The sequence below is a fragment of the Ambystoma mexicanum genome, unplaced genomic scaffold, assembly GCF_040938575.1.
Source record: "Ambystoma mexicanum isolate Mex_15411 unplaced genomic scaffold, UKY_AmexF1_1 Mex_scaf152, whole genome shotgun sequence".
Lineage (NCBI taxonomy): Eukaryota > Metazoa > Chordata > Amphibia > Caudata > Ambystomatidae > Ambystoma > Ambystoma mexicanum.
The window spans coordinates 242,279-252,472 of NW_027182383.1; the positions used below are offsets into that span (position 1 = coordinate 242,279).

The 10,194-nt window shown below is 54.3% G+C and overlaps 8 non-coding genes across 8 annotated transcripts; 4 read left to right on the forward strand and 4 right to left on the reverse strand.

The window, feature by feature from the left end:
• The first annotated feature begins 803 nt into the window (after nucleotides 1-803).
• Nucleotides 804-875, forward strand: TRNAE-UUC (transfer RNA glutamic acid (anticodon UUC)). The gene has a single exon. It is a non-coding gene; the product is annotated as a tRNA-Glu (tRNA).
• Nucleotides 876-1,380: 505 nt separating this feature from the next.
• On the reverse strand, nucleotides 1,381-1,453 carry TRNAR-ACG (transfer RNA arginine (anticodon ACG)). Its single transcript has one exon. It is a non-coding gene; the product is annotated as a tRNA-Arg (tRNA).
• Nucleotides 1,454-3,527: 2,074 nt separating this feature from the next.
• Nucleotides 3,528-3,599, forward strand: TRNAE-UUC (transfer RNA glutamic acid (anticodon UUC)). Its single transcript has one exon. It is a non-coding gene; the product is annotated as a tRNA-Glu (tRNA).
• Nucleotides 3,600-4,104: 505 nt separating this feature from the next.
• Nucleotides 4,105-4,177, reverse strand: TRNAR-ACG (transfer RNA arginine (anticodon ACG)). Its single transcript has one exon. It is a non-coding gene; the product is annotated as a tRNA-Arg (tRNA).
• Nucleotides 4,178-6,275: 2,098 nt separating this feature from the next.
• Nucleotides 6,276-6,347, forward strand: TRNAE-UUC (transfer RNA glutamic acid (anticodon UUC)). Its single transcript has one exon. It is a non-coding gene; the product is annotated as a tRNA-Glu (tRNA).
• Nucleotides 6,348-6,852: 505 nt separating this feature from the next.
• TRNAR-ACG (transfer RNA arginine (anticodon ACG)) lies at nucleotides 6,853-6,925 on the reverse strand. Its single transcript has one exon. It is a non-coding gene; the product is annotated as a tRNA-Arg (tRNA).
• Nucleotides 6,926-8,995: 2,070 nt separating this feature from the next.
• TRNAE-UUC (transfer RNA glutamic acid (anticodon UUC)) lies at nucleotides 8,996-9,067 on the forward strand. The gene has a single exon. It is a non-coding gene; the product is annotated as a tRNA-Glu (tRNA).
• Nucleotides 9,068-9,572: 505 nt separating this feature from the next.
• Nucleotides 9,573-9,645, reverse strand: TRNAR-ACG (transfer RNA arginine (anticodon ACG)). The gene has a single exon. It is a non-coding gene; the product is annotated as a tRNA-Arg (tRNA).
• Nucleotides 9,646-10,194: the final 549 nt, after the last annotated feature.

Sequence of the window (10,194 nt, forward strand, 5' to 3'; positions counted from 1 at the left end):
GGCTAGGGAGGCCATCCCCATGCAGATACCGTCCCGCACTACAGACCCGTCAGCCGCTTTGCCACTCTGCATTTTCAGACGGGAGGGAGTGAGGGAGTGAGGGAGGGAGGGAGGGAGGAAGGGAGGGGGGAGAGGGGAGCTCAAACACCAGTAGGCAGGCAGCCTTGCTGTCTGCTGCCTACCGGAGCTGCTGTGTGCAGCGCCCACAAGCCTCTCAGCGCTTGCCTGTGTGCAGCAGCACCCTTCACACTTCCGCCTGTCGCCCCATGACAGGTGGGGGCGGGGGCTTGGGCACACGAGAGAGCCTGGGAGGGACAGCTCGCACTCCAACCAGTGATCCCAAAACCCACTCTCTCTGGCCCTAATCCTGTCTCTCTTTCTTTCCTTCTTTCCTTCCTTTCTTTCCCTCACTTGCTGTTTTTTCTTTCTTTCTTTCTTTCTTTCTTTCTTTCTTTCTTTCTTTCTTTCTTTCTTTCTTTCTTTCTTTCTTTCTTTCTTTCTTTCTTTCTTTCCTTGCTTCTTTCCTTGCTTCCTTTCTTTCTTTACCACTTACCTTTTGTCTTTCTTCCTTTCTTTCTCAGGCAGCCATCATTAGACAAGTCTTGGTATTGTGCTTTGCTTAGCCACTGCAAGCAATGACAGCTCAATACCAGAGCAGCGTAAAGCTTGATTTCTGCCACTGAAAGTGCATCTCGGTCATTTGCGTGGGACACCACCGGTCAAGCTTCTCAAGCATCCTGCCAGTGGTGGACCCATGGGGCACTGCTCTCAGGATCTCCATAACCTGCTTCTTGCTGACAGCCTCCCATATGGTCTAGCGGTTAGGATTCCTGGTTTTCACCCAGGCGGCCCGGGTTCGACTCCCGGTATGGGAAGACTAGCCTTTTCTACATAGAACTCCCGATTCCGTTTCTGTTGCATTTACATTTTGAGAAAAGCCTGAATTTCCCCACATTGTTTCCCTTGGGGCCCCGGCGGCCCCATGCAGTCTGTCCGTGTTTCAGGCTCCCGATTCCTCAGTATGAGGGCTGGACTTGCAAGAAGAAGGGCCGACTACAAGCGGCTTGGGTATGAGGTGCATACCAATGTCTGCGGCTTTCATACCCGAGATCTCGTCTGCACCCACCTTTGAGGCGTGACGTGTCCCCCGCACCCCCCGTCAAGAGAGCAACGGTGGGACCACATTTGGAAAACAGGCCGCCTTGCATTGAAACCGTTGCTGCAAGACGTTAAAGGCCAGAGGAAAGAAGGGCGCCCTGACAGACCGTCATTTCCGCTGACCTCGAGTGTTAAGCGTTCAGTACCTCGGCCAAGGCTAGGGAGAAGACAGAGACTACGCAATCACAATTGGGGTTAAATTAAAAACAAAACGCGCTTCCCCGAGCCAGGTAGGAGTCGAACCTACAATCTTCTGATCCGTAGTCAGACGCGTTATCCATTGCGCCACTGGCCCTCGTGGGTCTGCGCATACCCCTATCCTTCCACAAAAGGGAGGTGCTGTGCTTGCCCCCTCCCCACATTACACAGCTCTTTAGAAAATAATGCTACTCTTCATTTCGGAGCTGACTCTCAAGCCGCTTCATCTTCCAGTCCTATCTAGAAAGGAAGGCCCTGAAAAGTTGGCAGCAATTGCAAAGCAGGATTTGCCTTCATTTATTGGGGTTGGGGGGGTGGGGTCAATCGGTCAGGGGCTTACTTCCCCACACACTTCAGGAGCGCCACAGGGACTCTTCTCCAGCCTGCCAATAGGCTGCAGATATTTGCCCCCAGCCAATGCTGCACTTTGGGGGCAAGGGGCAGGTTTCAGGTGGCAAGACGGGCAGCAAAGGGTTAATGAGGCGTGCCCCAGCACTCACGCGCCTCCGAGAGGAACTGCAGACTCTCTTGCCCATTTTAGCAAAAGGGGACCGTCCACCCCTGATGGGGCTCGAACCCCTGCCCCTTCTGTTAGCATGGCCTGCGCCTTCCCCCCTAGGCTAGGGAGGCCATCCCCATGCAGATACCGTCCCGCACTACAGACCCGTCAGCCGCTTTGCCACTCTGCATTTTCAGACGGGAGGGAGTGAGGGAGTGAGGGAGGGAGGGAGGGAGGAAGGGAGGGGGGAGAGGGGAGCTCAAACGCCAGTAGTCAGACGCGTTATCCATTGCGCCACTGGCCCTCGTGGGTCTGCGCATACCCCTATCCTTCCACAAAAGGGAGGTACTGTGCTTGCCCCCTCCCCACATTACACAGCTCTTTAGAAAATAATGCTACTCTTCATTTCGGAGCTGACTCTCAAGCCGCTTCATCTTCCAGTCCTATCTAGAAAGGAAGGCCCTGAAAAGTTGGCAGCAATTGCAAAGCAGGATTTGCCTTCATTTATTGGGGTTGGGGGGGTGGGGTCAATCGGTCAGGGGCTTACTTCCCCACACACTTCAGGAGCGCCACAGGGACTCTTCTCAAGCCTGCCAATAGGCTGCAGATATTTGCCCCCAGCCAATGCTGCACTTTGGGGGCAAGGGGCAGGTTTCAGGTGGCAAGACGGGCAGCAAAGGGTTAATGAGGCGTGCCCCAGCACTCACGCGCCTCCGAGAGGAACTGCAGACTCTCTTGCCCATTTTAGCAAAAGGGGACCGTCCACCCCTGATGGGGCTCGAACCCCTGCCCCTTCTGTTAGCATGGCCTGCGCCTTCCCCCCTAGGCTAGGGAGGCCATCCCCATGCAGATACCGTCCCGCACTACAGACCCGTCAGCCGCTTTGCCACTCTGCATTTTCAGACGGGAGGGAGTGAGGGAGTGAGGGAGGGAGGGAGGGAGGAAGGGAGGGGGGAGAGGGGAGCTCAAACACCAGTAGGCAGGCAGCCTTGCTGTCTGCTGCCTACCGGAGCTGCTGTGTGCAGCGCCCACAAGCCTCTCAGCGCTTGCCTGTGTGCAGCAGCACCCTTCACACTTCCGCCTGTCGCCCCATGACAGGTGGGGGCGGGGGCTTGGGCACACGAGAGAGCCTGGGAGGGACAGCTCGCACTCCAACCAGTGATCCCAAAACCCACTCTCTCTGGCCCTAATCCTGTCTCTCTTTCTTTCCTTCTTTCCTTCCTTTCTTTCCCTCACTTGCTGTTTTTTCTTTCTTTCTTTCTTTCTTTCTTTCTTTCTTTCTTTCTTTCTTTCTTTCTTTCTTTCTTTCTTTCTTTCTTTCTTTCTTTCTTTCTTTCTTTCTTTCTTTCTTTCTTTCTTTCTTTCTTTCTTTCTTTCTTTCCTTGCTTCTTTCCTTGCTTCCTTTCTTTCTTTACCACTTACCTTTTGTCTTTCTTCCTTTCTTTCTCAGGCAGCCATCATTAGACAAGTCTTGGTATTGTGCTTTGCTTAGCCACTGCAAGCAATGACAGCTCAATACCAGAGCAGCGTAAAGCTTGATTTCTGCCACTGAAAGTGCATCTCGGTCATTTGCGTGGGACACCACCGGTCAAGCTTCTCAAGCATCCTGCCAGTGGTGGACCCATGGGGCACTGCTCTCAGGATCTCCATAACCTGCTTCTTGCTGACAGCCTCCCATATGGTCTAGCGGTTAGGATTCCTGGTTTTCACCCAGGCGGCCCGGGTTCGACTCCCGGTATGGGAAGACTAGCCTTTTCTACATAGAACTCCCGATTCCGTTTCTGTTGCATTTACATTTTGAGAAAAGCCTGAATTTCCCCACATTGTTTCCCTTGGGGCCCCGGCGGCCCCATGCAGTCTGTCCGTGTTTCAGGCTCCCGATTCCTCAGTATGAGGGCTGGACTTGCAAGAAGAAGGGCCGACTACAAGCGGCTTGGGTATGAGGTGCATACCAATGTCTGCGGCTTTCATACCCGAGATCTCGTCTGCACCCACCTTTGAGGCGTGACGTGTCCCCCGCACCCCCCGTCAAGAGAGCAACGGTGGGACCACATTTGGAAAACAGGCCGCCTTGCATTGAAACCGTTGCTGCAAGACGTTAAAGGCCAGAGGAAAGAAGGGCGCCCTGACAGACCGTCATTTCCGCTGACCTCGAGTGTTAAGCGTTCAGTACCTCGGCCAAGGCTAGGGAGAAGACAGAGACTACGCAATCACAATTGGGGTTAAATTAAAAACAAAACGCGCTTCCCCGAGCCAGGTAGGAGTCGAACCTACAATCTTCTGATCCGTAGTCAGACGCGTTATCCATTGCGCCACTGGCCCTCGTGGGTCTGCGCATACCCCTATCCTTCCACAAAAGGGAGGTACTGTGCTTGCCCCCTCCCCACATTACACAGCTCTTTAGAAAATAATGCTACTCTTCATTTCGGAGCTGACTCTCAAGCCGCTTCATCTTCCAGTCCTATCTAGAAAGGAAGGCCCTGAAAAGTTGGCAGCAATTGCAAAGCAGGATTTGCCTTCATTTATTGGGGTTGGGGGGGTGGGGTCAATCGGTCAGGGGCTTACTTCCCCACACACTTCAGGAGCGCCACAGGGACTCTTCTCAAGCCTGCCAATAGGCTGCAGATATTTGCCCCCAGCCAATGCTGCACTTTGGGGGCAAGGGGCAGGTTTCAGGTGGCAAGACGGGCAGCAAAGGGTTAATGAGGCGTGCCCCAGCACTCACGCGCCTCCGAGAGGAACTGCAGACTCTCTTGCCCATTTTAGCAAAAGGGGACCGTCCACCCCTGATGGGGCTCGAACCCCTGCCCCTTCTGTTAGCATGGCCTGCGCCTTCCCCCCTAGGCTAGGGAGGCCATCCCCATGCAGATACCGTCCCGCACTACAGACCCGTCAGCCGCTTTGCCACTCTGCATTTTCAGACGGGAGGGAGTGAGGGAGTGAGGGAGGGAGGGAGGGAGGAAGGGAGGGGGGAGAGGGGAGCTCAAACGCCAGTAGTCAGACGCGTTATCCATTGCGCCACTGGCCCTCGTGGGTCTGCGCATACCCCTATCCTTCCACAAAAGGGAGGTACTGTGCTTGCCCCCTCCCCACATTACACAGCTCTTTAGAAAATAATGCTACTCTTCATTTCGGAGCTGACTCTCAAGCCGCTTCATCTTCCAGTCCTATCTAGAAAGGAAGGCCCTGAAAAGTTGGCAGCAATTGCAAAGCAGGATTTGCCTTCATTTATTGGGGTTGGGGGGGTGGGGTCAATCGGTCAGGGGCTTACTTCCCCACACACTTCAGGAGCGCCACAGGGACTCTTCTCAAGCCTGCCAATAGGCTGCAGATATTTGCCCCCAGCCAATGCTGCACTTTGGGGGCAAGGGGCAGGTTTCAGGTGGCAAGACGGGCAGCAAAGGGTTAATGAGGCGTGCCCCAGCACTCACGCGCCTCCGAGAGGAACTGCAGACTCTCTTGCCCATTTTAGCAAAAGGGGACCGTCCACCCCTGATGGGGCTCGAACCCCTGCCCCTTCTGTTAGCATGGCCTGCGCCTTCCCCCCTAGGCTAGGGAGGCCATCCCCATGCAGATACCGTCCCGCACTACAGACCCGTCAGCCGCTTTGCCACTCTGCATTTTCAGACGGGAGGGAGTGAGGGAGTGAGGGAGGGAGGGAGGGAGGAAGGGAGGGGGGGAGGGAAGGAGGGGGGAGAGGGGAGCTCAAACGCCAGTAGGCAGGCAGCCTTGCTGTCTGCTGCCTACCGGAGCTGCTGTGTGCAGTGCCCACAAGCCTCTCAGCGCTTGCCTGTGTGCAGCAGCACCCTTCACACTTCCGCCTGTCGCCCCATGACAGGTGGGGGCGGGGGCTTGGGCACACGAGAGAGCCTGGGAGGGACAGCTCGCACTCCAACCAGTGATCCCAAAACCCACTCTCTCTGGCCCTAATCCTGTCTCTCTTTCTTTCCTTCTTTCCTTCCTTTCTTTCCCTCACTTGCTGTTTTTTCTTTCTTTCTTTCTTTCTTTCTTTCTTTCTTTCTTTCTTTCTTTCTTTCTTTCTTTCTTTCTTTCTTTCTTTCTTTCTTTCTTTCTTTCTTTCTTTCTTTCTTTCTTTCTTTCTTTCTTTCTTTCTTTCTTTCTTTCTTTCCTTGCTTCTTTCCTTGCTTCCTTTCTTTCTTTACCACTTACCTTTTGTCTTTCTTCCTTTCTTTCTCAGGCAGCCATCATTAGACAAGTCTTGGTATTGTGCTTTGCTTAGCCACTGCAAGCAATGACAGCTCAATACCAGAGCAGCGTAAAGCTTGATTTCTGCCACTGAAAGTGCATCTCGGTCATTTGCGTGGGACACCACCGGTCAAGCTTCTCAAGCATCCTGCCAGTGGTGGACCCATGGGGCACTGCTCTCAGGATCTCCATAACCTGCTTCTTGCTGACAGCCTCCCATATGGTCTAGCGGTTAGGATTCCTGGTTTTCACCCAGGCGGCCCGGGTTCGACTCCCGGTATGGGAAGACTAGCCTTTTCTACATAGAACTCCCGATTCCGTTTCTGTTGCATTTACATTTTGAGAAAAGCCTGAATTTCCCCACATTGTTTCCCTTGGGGCCCCGGCGGCCCCATGCAGTCTGTCCGTGTTTCAGGCTCCCGATTCCTCAGTATGAGGGCTGGACTTGCAAGAAGAAGGGCCGACTACAAGCGGCTTGGGTATGAGGTGCATACCAATGTCTGCGGCTTTCATACCCGAGATCTCGTCTGCACCCACCTTTGAGGCGTGACGTGTCCCCCGCACCCCCCGTCAAGAGAGCAACGGTGGGACCACATTTGGAAAACAGGCCGCCTTGCATTGAAACCGTTGCTGCAAGACGTTAAAGGCCAGAGGAAAGAAGGGCGCCCTGACAGACCGTCATTTCCGCTGACCTCGAGTGTTAAGCGTTCAGTACCTCGGCCAAGGCTAGGGAGAAGACAGAGACTACGCAATCACAATTGGGGTTAAATTAAAAACAAAACGCGCTTCCCCGAGCCAGGTAGGAGTCGAACCTACAATCTTCTGATCCGTAGTCAGACGCGTTATCCATTGCGCCACTGGCCCTCGTGGGTCTGCGCATACCCCTATCCTTCCACAAAAGGGAGGTGCTGTGCTTGCCCCCTCCCCACATTACACAGCTCTTTAGAAAATAATGCTACTCTTCATTTCGGAGCTGACTCTCAAGCCGCTTCATCTTCCAGTCCTATCTAGAAAGGAAGGCCCTGAAAAGTTGGCAGCAATTGCAAAGCAGGATTTGCCTTCATTTATTGGGGTTGGGGGGGTGGGGTCAATCGGTCAGGGGCTTACTTCCCCACACACTTCAGGAGCGCCACAGGGACTCTTCTCCAGCCTGCCAATAGGCTGCAGATATTTGCCCCCAGCCAATGCTGCACTTTGGGGGCAAGGGGCAGGTTTCAGGTGGCAAGACGGGCAGCAAAGGGTTAATGAGGCGTGCCCCAGCACTCACGCGCCTCCGAGAGGAACTGCAGACTCTCTTGCCCATTTTAGCAAAAGGGGACCGTCCACCCCTGATGGGGCTCGAACCCCTGCCCCTTCTGTTAGCATGGCCTGCGCCTTCCCCCCTAGGCTAGGGAGGCCATCCCCATGCAGATACCGTCCCGCACTACAGACCCGTCAGCCGCTTTGCCACTCTGCATTTTCAGACGGGAGGGAGTGAGGGAGTGAGGGAGGGAGGGAGGGAGGAAGGGAGGGGGGAGAGGGGAGCTCAAACGCCAGTAGTCAGACCCGTTATCCATTGCGCCACTGGCCCTCGTGGGTCTGCGCATACCCCTATCCTTCCACAAAAGGGAGGTACTGTGCTTGCCCCCTCCCCACATTACACAGCTCTTTAGAAAATAATGCTACTCTTCATTTCGGAGCTGACTCTCAAGCCGCTTCATCTTCCAGTCCTATCTAGAAAGGAAGGCCCTGAAAAGTTGGCAGCAATTGCAAAGCAGGATTTGCCTTCATTTATTGGGGTTGGGGGGGTGGGGTCAATCGGTCAGGGGCTTACTTCCCCACACACTTCAGGAGCGCCACAGGGACTCTTCTCAAGCCTGCCAATAGGCTGCAGATATTTGCCCCCAGCCAATGCTGCACTTTGGGGGCAAGGGGCAGGTTTCAGGTGGCAAGACGGGCAGCAAAGGGTTAATGAGGCGTGCCCCAGCACTCACGCGCCTCCGAGAGGAACTGCAGACTCTCTTGCCCATTTTAGCAAAAGGGGACCGTCCACCCCTGATGGGGCTCGAACCCCTGCCCCTTCTGTTAGCATGGCCTGCGCCTTCCCCCCTAGGCTAGGGAGGCCATCCCCATGCAGATACCGTCCCGCACTACAGACCCGTCAGCCGCTTTGCCACTCTGCATTTTCAGACGGGAGGGAGTGAGGGAGTGAGGGAGGGAGGGAGGGAGGAAGGGAGGGGGGAGAGGGGAGCTCAAACACCAGTAGGCAGGCAGCCTTGCTGTCTGCTGCCTACCGGAGCTGCTGTGTGCAGCGCCCACAAGCCTCTCAGCGCTTGCCTGTGTGCAGCAGCACCCTTCACACTTCCGCCTGTCGCCCCATGACAGGTGGGGGCGGGGGCTTGGGCACACGAGAGAGCCTGGGAGGGACAGCTCGCACTCCAACCAGTGATCCCAAAACCCACTCTCTCTGGCCCTAATCCTGTCTCTCTTTCTTTCCTTCTTTCCTTCCTTTCTTTCCCTCACTTGCTGTTTTTTCTTTCTTTCTTTCTTTATTTCTTTCTTTCTTTCTTTCTTTCTTTCTTTCTTTCTTTCTTTCTTTCTTTCTTTCTTTCTTTCTTTCTTTCTTTCTTTCTTTCTTTCTTTCTTTCTTTCTTTCTTTCTTTCCTTGCTTCTTTCCTTGCTTCCTTTCTTTCTTTACCACTTACCTTTTGTCTTTCTTCCTTTCTTTCTCAGGCAGCCATCATTAGACAAGTCTTGGTATTGTGCTTTGCTTAGCCACTGCAAGCAATGACAGCTCAATACCAGAGCAGCGTAAAGCTTGATTTCTGCCACTGAAAGTGCATCTCGGTCATTTGCGTGGGACACCACCGGTCAAGCTTCTCAAGCATCCTGCCAGTGGTGGACCCATGGGGCACTGCTCTCAGGATCTCCATAACCTGCTTCTTGCTGACAGCCTCCCATATGGTCTAGCGGTTAGGATTCCTGGTTTTCACCCAGGCGGCCCGGGTTCGACTCCCGGTATGGGAAGACTAGCCTTTTCTACATAGAACTCCCGATTCCGTTTCTGTTGCATTTACATTTTGAGAAAAGCCTGAATTTCCCCACATTGTTTCCCTTGGGGCCCCGGCGGCCCCATGCAGTCTGTCCGTGTTTCAGGCTCCCGATTCCTCAGTATGAGGGCTGGACTTGCAAGAAGAAGGGCCGACTACAAGCGGCTTGGGTATGAGGTGCATACCAATGTCTGCGGCTTTCATACCCGAGATCTCGTCTGCACCCACCTTTGAGGCGTGACGTGTCCCCCGCACCCCCCGTCAAGAGAGCAACGGTGGGACCACATTTGGAAAACAGGCCGCCTTGCATTGAAACCGTTGCTGCAAGACGTTAAAGGCCAGAGGAAAGAAGGGCGCCCTGACAGACCGTCATTTCCGCTGACCTCGAGTGTTAAGCGTTCAGTACCTCGGCCAAGGCTAGGGAGAAGACAGAGACTACGCAATCACAATTGGGGTTAAATTAAAAACAAAACGCGCTTCCCCGAGCCAGGTAGGAGTCGAACCTACAATCTTCTGATCCGTAGTCAGACGCGTTATCCATTGCGCCACTGGCCCTCGTGGGTCTGCGCATACCCCTATCCTTCCACAAAAGGGAGGTGCTGTGCTTGCCCCCTCCCCACATTACACAGCTCTTTAGAAAATAATGCTACTCTTCATTTCGGAGCTGACTCTCAAGCCGCTTCATCTTCCAGTCCTATCTAGAAAGGAAGGCCCTGAAAAGTTGGCAGCAATTGCAAAGCAGGATTTGCCTTCATTTATTGGGGTTGGGGGGGTGGGGTCAATCGGTCAGGGGCTTACTTCCCCACACACTTCAGGAGCGCCACAGGGACTCTTCTCCAGCCTGCCAATAGGCTGCAGATATTTGCCCCCAGCCAATGCTGCACTTTGGGGGCAAGGGGCAGGTTTCAGGTGGCAAGACGGGCAGCAAAGGGTTAATGAGGCGTGCCCCAGCACTCACGCGCCTCCGAGAGGAACTGCAGACTCTCTTGCCCATTTTAGCAAAAGGGGACCGTCCACCCCTGATGGGGCTCGAACCCCTGCCCCTTCTGTTAGCATGGCCTGCGCCTTCCCCCCTAGGCTAGGGAGGCCATCCCCATGCAGATA